This window comes from Egretta garzetta, unplaced genomic scaffold (assembly GCF_000687185.1).
Source record: "Egretta garzetta isolate BGI_Z169 unplaced genomic scaffold, ASM68718v1 scaffold209, whole genome shotgun sequence".
Classification (NCBI taxonomy): domain Eukaryota; kingdom Metazoa; phylum Chordata; class Aves; order Pelecaniformes; family Ardeidae; genus Egretta; species Egretta garzetta.
Window position 1 is genome coordinate 2,808,202 of NW_009260839.1, and position 6,913 is coordinate 2,815,114.

Sequence of the window (6,913 nt, forward strand, 5' to 3'; positions counted from 1 at the left end):
CGTCCCCGCGCCCCAGCTTGCATCCAGTCTCTTGGAAGGCAGGTTCATGTGCAAAGGGTATTTCAGGAGCGCTTTCGATGTAAAGCAATACCTCCTTGCAAAGCTTCAAATACTTTGGTTTTATGAAATTCTGACATAAATTTGTTGACCGCTTAGGGGAAACTGAGGCTTAGAATGAAGTCATTTACTGTCAAGAGTTGTTCTCTTCTTTTTAGTTTACGTGGAACTTGACTTGTTTCTTACTTTCAGAAATTCTTTTCACTTCCTTGTGCGAGACGCAAGACCTTTTCATGACATGGCTTCATAACCCTTTCTTGAGCTAAGTTCGGCAAAGAACAGCTGAAATAAATAAATGAATACCCCTCTATCAGAGCTCTAGGTAAACTAAGTAGAAATCAATCGCTTCCTTTCCTTTTTTTGGCACTTAAGCAACTTGATTCCGGGAGGTCACAAAAGGTGCAATGGAGTATATTTAGACATTTAAAAGTATTATGTACTGTACCATGCCAGATCTCTTGCATGCCCGAGCATTTTAAAGATCTCTTTTAAGAGAGTTTGACGTAGCATCTAGAAAAGGTGATACCGTCTGTCCGTTTTGTTTTCTTAAGTCGTACGTATATCTCCAAAAGATCCTATATGCCATTTGGAAAACTGTCACCACATTTATAGAAGCAGATGTAGAGATACTAGGCTTGAGAAATTCTGGTTTGCAGCTTCCAGGCTGAAAAGGGATATGATCATTCCTGTCTGAGCTTCCCCATGTCTTCCCATTTCTTTACCTTTTGGGGCAGTCTGTTACTCAATTGCAATGTCAAGCTCTGGAGGGCAAGAAGGGGGTTCCATGGGTCTGCCTAGTTGTCAAACTTCTCGGGAAGCGGCCCAGATGCCTTCTGTCTGTACGTGACAGGCTTCTCCCTTCACACTGAAGTCCGGCCTGACACCTCTCTTTTGGTCTCTGGCAGGAGGAGCAGGCTGCTGTCACTGCAAATAAGGTGGCTGAGTGATCCTGCTCTGTTCATCTTTCTACAACAGAGAAGACTCCAGCTGGGCCTTCTAGCTTTACTGTGCTCATGTGTGTGGCAGCTTTGAAATGAACTATGAAATCCATTTACAGCCCACTTAACAAACAGTGCTATTTGCATCTGGATATCAAAGCAAGCTGTTTGCTGGAGTTCAAAGGCAGCTTTGCAAACATTAAATCTGATGGGTAAGGAAAATGACAAAGGGAACTCTGATATGATTGCCCAATTTCTGTCCCCTGCTTCCTTCATGTGCTCTGCATGCATGTGGCATCAGGGAAAGAATTAAACAGGAAGGATTGTCTTCCCTAGGTTAGTTCTGACTTAACAGTCTTTGCTCAACAATATACCTCCTGGGTGGGTTATACCTCTGTTAGATTTATATGCCTATAGTGCAGATGCAGTAGTCAAGAGGGGTCTGCTCTTACAGGCAGTGAAGAGAAATAAGTGCCTCCAGGGCCTAGTTCAGCTGGCCAAAGGCAGGTATTGACAGCTCTCCACTGATTGGAAGGGGAGTCTGAGATGACTTGTGCCGCTGCAGGCAAGTGCTTGCACGGCTTTGTGCCTCTTTCCCCACAGCAAGTAGGGGTAGCAGCTCTTCCTGAAAGAGGATGTGGTGATCCTGGCTGCAAGTTGCTCAAGTGCCTGAGAAACGTCATCTAAAGAGAGAGTACCTAAAGTAAATAGATAAAGCAGAAAGCATGCCTGGGATGTGGGCACTGTGGAGAGAGGAGCACAAAACACCGTGTGCCAGAGATGGGCCACGTGCCGGTTCTTGCTTTTTTCTTTGATTTGGGAGAAAGACAAAATCACTGTTTGGCATTTTGAAGGTATGTTTTTACTTGAGGAAGAGCTATAGGAGTTGATGGAGATAGTGATACTGAAAATTACAGCTTGTGGAAAACTCTCTAAGACTTGTCTTGAAGTTTTAGAAAGCAGGCGTTCTTTATTTACGGCGCCCGATGCGCAGGGGATATTCCCGTCTAATGTGCATGCTGCACAACCAAAGCATACAGTTTATATAGAACAAAGATATACGTATTAATCTTGTTTCCTGGAAAAGGCAGTCTTATTATAGTGAGTTCCCAGAATTCATTTACATACTCTCCTCCCAATCACACATGCTCAGTGATTTGAGTCGGTGGTCTTTGGGGGTCTCCAGTGGTCATTGCATAGGGGTCTCTCAGTGTCCTTTCCATGAACGCTGAGCCTTTCTTCCATGTGGGGTCACTGATTGGTATGTCACAGCCTGTCGTGGTATGTGCTGGTTTCAATTAGCTCTTCTGCGCTTACCTTGGGTGCTGATGTTCTTGGTTCCCCTTATCTTAATGTCTGCCAGTTTCTTCAGGGTGTGACTTAATGATCTTGTTCAAGGTCTGTTGATCTTGTGACAGAGATACTGTTTCACACCTTTTCACTGCAAGTTAATATTTTACAGATATCAGGCTGAAACTTTCAAAGAATATGTAAGTTTTACATTCTATATCAATAGGAATTTTGTCTGTACCCTCGCTCTAGTCTCTAAGCTCTTCAGTATGTTAGAAGCAGCTGCAGGCTCCTGCCCTTGCCCATGATTTCTGCTCCGAGTTACTAGTTCAAGCAATCCAAGCTTAATCCCTTGCCGGGGGAAGACAGGGCTTTCGCATATACACGTGTACACTGCATGTGATAACAGGACAGCCAAAACTAGTACTGGAGAGTTTCCATTAGCTCATTAATGGTCATTAGGTGTTGAGATGAGATGAGCTTTCTCCATTGCAGACCAGCTTTGTGGTTATAGGGAAGAACTTCTGCTTCCTATGGTATGATGTCTCCAAAGTTGTTATCTAAGCTGGAAACACGCCATTTCTTATGAGAGAGTGAGATGCGTATGAATGCAGAGGTGAACGTTGTTTGTGACAAGGGGTAAGGAGACATTTTAGTGCTGGGAACTACCCAACCTGAACCGTGGATGTTGACCTTAGTTCAGTCAGACCAGCTATATCACACACTTCCAAAGAAAGGTGAGGCAGCAAGATGAAGCCTGTTAGCAAAGCAGCAAAGAAGTGCTTAACTTTTCTGGAGGTATCACCCCAAAACCTGGCTTCATCCCAGAAGAAAACCTTTGGCTGGGTACCGTCAGTACAATGACTCATTGTTTTGAAGTGCTTAATTTATGAAGACCCACAGCAACCCCCAGCTTCCAGGGCCAGGCCGTTCTGAGGAAGAGTTACCTGAGAAATGGAAGTATTTCTGGTAAGGAAGCTCATTTGCAAGAAAATATTGAGGATTGTGACAGGATGGGCTGTTAAAAAATGTTCTTCTTTCCACAGGACAGCTGGATCAAAAGCAGTAGCAGAGGATGGGTCAAGTTTCTCCTTCAGCACATATTTGCCATGATGGTCCACAGTTTAGATGTGAGCCTTTGCAAATAGAGCTGTAAAGGACATACGAAAAGCTGTACATTGGAGCACTGGTATAGAAGAGGGAGGTGGCAGGGTTTACCTGCTGTGTATAATTATGCTCTGTGGACAAGCTACCAAAGCTATGGCTGAACTGGAGGTCTGCAGGCAAGAGTCCGAGGGTCACAGTGAGAGAGCATAATGACAGTCCTGCTTTGGCTGCTGCTGTTTGTTTGCGGAGGGAGGATGGGGTCATCTTTTAGGGTTTATTAGATGAGAGCCACACTTCTGCCGTAAAAACAAGCGGCAACATTTTCACTCAGTTTTCAAAACCTAAGATTCTTGGTGGTCTACGCTGGCCATCTCTGTATCTGAGGTGAATTTCTGCTTGGGAATATTTCCCGATGTAGTTTAATCTCTTTATCTGTCTCTCAGTCTCTTTCTCCTCCAGGAGTGGAAAGAGACAAAAATTACAGATTTTGTGTAAAAGTTGGACTATGGCTTTGCTGCACTCCTCTTTCCAACTTTTTAGTTGGGCAAGGAAGGGAGCAAGCAAGTGGAGGTTACCAGTTTCTGTTATGTTATGCCTGGTCTAGCAAAGGGCAGAAAAATCTGGCAGTTTGAAATGGGAAATGGGTTGTGCTCTCAGGTGAAACTGTCTACAGGGAGCCAGCGCTGGTGATGCAGAATTTGGTGGAGGCTTTCAGGGGTAGATAACTCCTCTCTTGGCTGCTCTAAACTTGTGCAAGAGGAGCACAGGTGTTTGCAGCTTGAATTTCTGTGTGAAGATGATTACCAGTAATGATCTTGGGACTGCCATTGGGTACTGTAAAGGTGGTAGCAAGTGAATTGACTCTTTCAAAGAGAGTAATGATCGAGTGTGATAGTGGGGCACAATCATGGAAACTGGTGTGGACTAAACATATCTGTATTAATCTGTGTAGTCCTTAAAGCAACCCCTGGATCAATAGCTGTTGTTCAGTCACTGGCAGTAGTTACTGCAGTAATGCTCTAGACTCCCCTTTATGTTTTCTGGTTTTTACATATAGAGGGATGCCCTTGGATAGGGTTGGATTTAGAGATTGGTGATATGAAGATGGCTGTTGATACGGTTTGACAGCTCTTTCAGATACTCGTTATGTCAAGAGCCCTGTTTGGGGGGTGGGATTCAGCTGTCAGGAATATGAAGACAGATTCATTACTGAGGCTGCTGGAAGTGGATTTAGTTCTGATACTCTGTCTGGATCATTGCCTGACTGACACACACCCTATGGCAGCTGGAGGTCCTCATATGGGGCCTCCCTAATCTTGACTTGGAAGAAAGCTTCAAGTGTGCTACTTACTCAGTGAGGAAATAAATTTTCCTCTTGTTCCAGAGGAATGAGAAGCCCCCTTCACAGTTTCTCTTTAAGAGTACAGACTGTGGCACTACAGCTGTTGTGTAAGGAACATCAGCTAGCATTGCATTCCCACTCTGTTCTGGTCCAGGAAAAGATATTTAGGGTTTCTCGCTTTGTTTTTTTAAATGATTGATTTCAAGAACTTCAGAAGATCAATGAAAATAATTAAAAACTGACAGAATTCCGTAAATTGTCAAATAATGTATGCTAAAATAATGTTAAGCTCTTCTGCCAAATCTTTGAAATCCTTTACGTAATAAGCATGTATTTGACAGACAGTCTACTAGATATCCTAATAGCACAGGCAATTTCAGTTCAGTTTAACAGAGAGTAGTGGAACTCAGATATTGCGTAAATTCTAGTTAAATTATGTCTGTTTTTTTAATTAGGTGAGAAACTTCCTGTGATAAGGTAAGTCTTTATAAGATGCTGAGTTAATATGTGATTATGTGATTATTTTGGATTCAGAAAGATTTAAGCTATGCAAAATTTGAAATAACTACAAGCTTTTGTATATTTTTATTGAGTTCATGTTAGAAAAAAACAACAGATTTATTGCCTTTTGGCATGATAATACTCAGAGATGGCTCAGGAAATCTAATGCAGAGGGAAAGATTGGATCCTACACTACTGAAGGATTTACAGTTGACAGTTATAGAATGAAAATGCTCTCCTTGGCTTTAGCGTTTATGAAGATGGGTGAGGAAAACTCTTCAGAATGACTCAGAGTCTGCCGTATGTGGGCTGCCTGCTCCAAGAAACCATCATTTTACTGGCATTGTTATGTATTTTTCATCGTGCTAGGAATTAAGTGGACACGATTTGGATGCAGTTGGTTAGTTCTGTTGCACACTATTAAGTCAGGCTGACGCCAATAAATACCTTAAATACCTTTTGATTCTTCCTCATCTTTGCAGAGCAGAGCCATTTTTGAGTGTATTCCATTCTAAAAGCCACAATCCTTTGGTCAGATAATCTTTAGATTGAAGATATTTTTTAGTAATACCTAAATTGAGAGGTATTTTGAGGTGCACAAAAGCATTTAAGTACAACTAATACTCTATTACTGATTATTCACAGAGCTCTTGATCCCATTTAGGGGACAGTAGGAGAAGGCAGAGTAAAATAAAAGCCATTTTGAAGTGTTCTGAAGTCAAAGGCAAGGTGAGTATCATTTAGCCCTCTCAGCTCTGACTCATATTCAAGTTTTCAGTAGTTACCCAACACATTTCCAATGTACCTTCTCCCTGAAGTGTCCCTTGTTACAACAGAGACTCATGGAAGAGCAGAGTGTGCAAAAAGAAAGAGACTTCCCAGAGCCAGGGATTCATACTGCTCAAAATCAGGATGACCCTAATAATGGTTTTCATTGCTCATGTGAGTCCATTTTGATTGCACTCATTCTGCAAGCTAGAGCAGCACCACAGCGACCCTCGAACCTGGGACTCCTTCAGGTAGATGTGCTAGGCCAAGGTGTGGGTTCCTGTGATTGCAAGTAAATCATAACTTGTAATGAATTAAGCTTGTTCATATGACAGTATCTCTGTAAGAAAAGGGTGGTTGTATGTGCCCCGCTATCTGCTTGTGACTAGAAATGTGTGGAGAACAGAGCATCGAGAAAGAGGTTTTCAGTGCGCCAAGTTTGGTTTTCCTGCTCAAGCCCTCTGCATGTGCATACTATGTGCATGGCCTCTCTTTGAAGCATACACTTCTGTGGTGAGGTCAGGGCAGGGGCGATTTTAGCCTTCAAACAAGCTGAGTGTGGAAAATGTAGATAGGGGCCAGGCACCAGGAGGGTGAGAAGCGAGTGAAGGCTCCCCATGCATCTCTACAAATACCCCTCAGCTCCAGCACTGTCAGCCCCTCTGTTGCCACTCTGAGCCCCTTCTCAGCTCGGCCGGTACACTGCAGCTGGGGCGCAGGCACAAAAGCGATGTACAGCAGTGCAAATGGAAGCTATTGCCTTCATTTTTAAGGCATTGTGGTAAATGTTTTCCTTTCTTATTGTGCCTAGGCAGGCATAAGATCCTGCAATAGGAGCAGGTCACCTATTGCATTTCTGAACTAAACGAAAAGTTTTGAGAATTTATTGAAAGCATTTTTCTAATTTTCC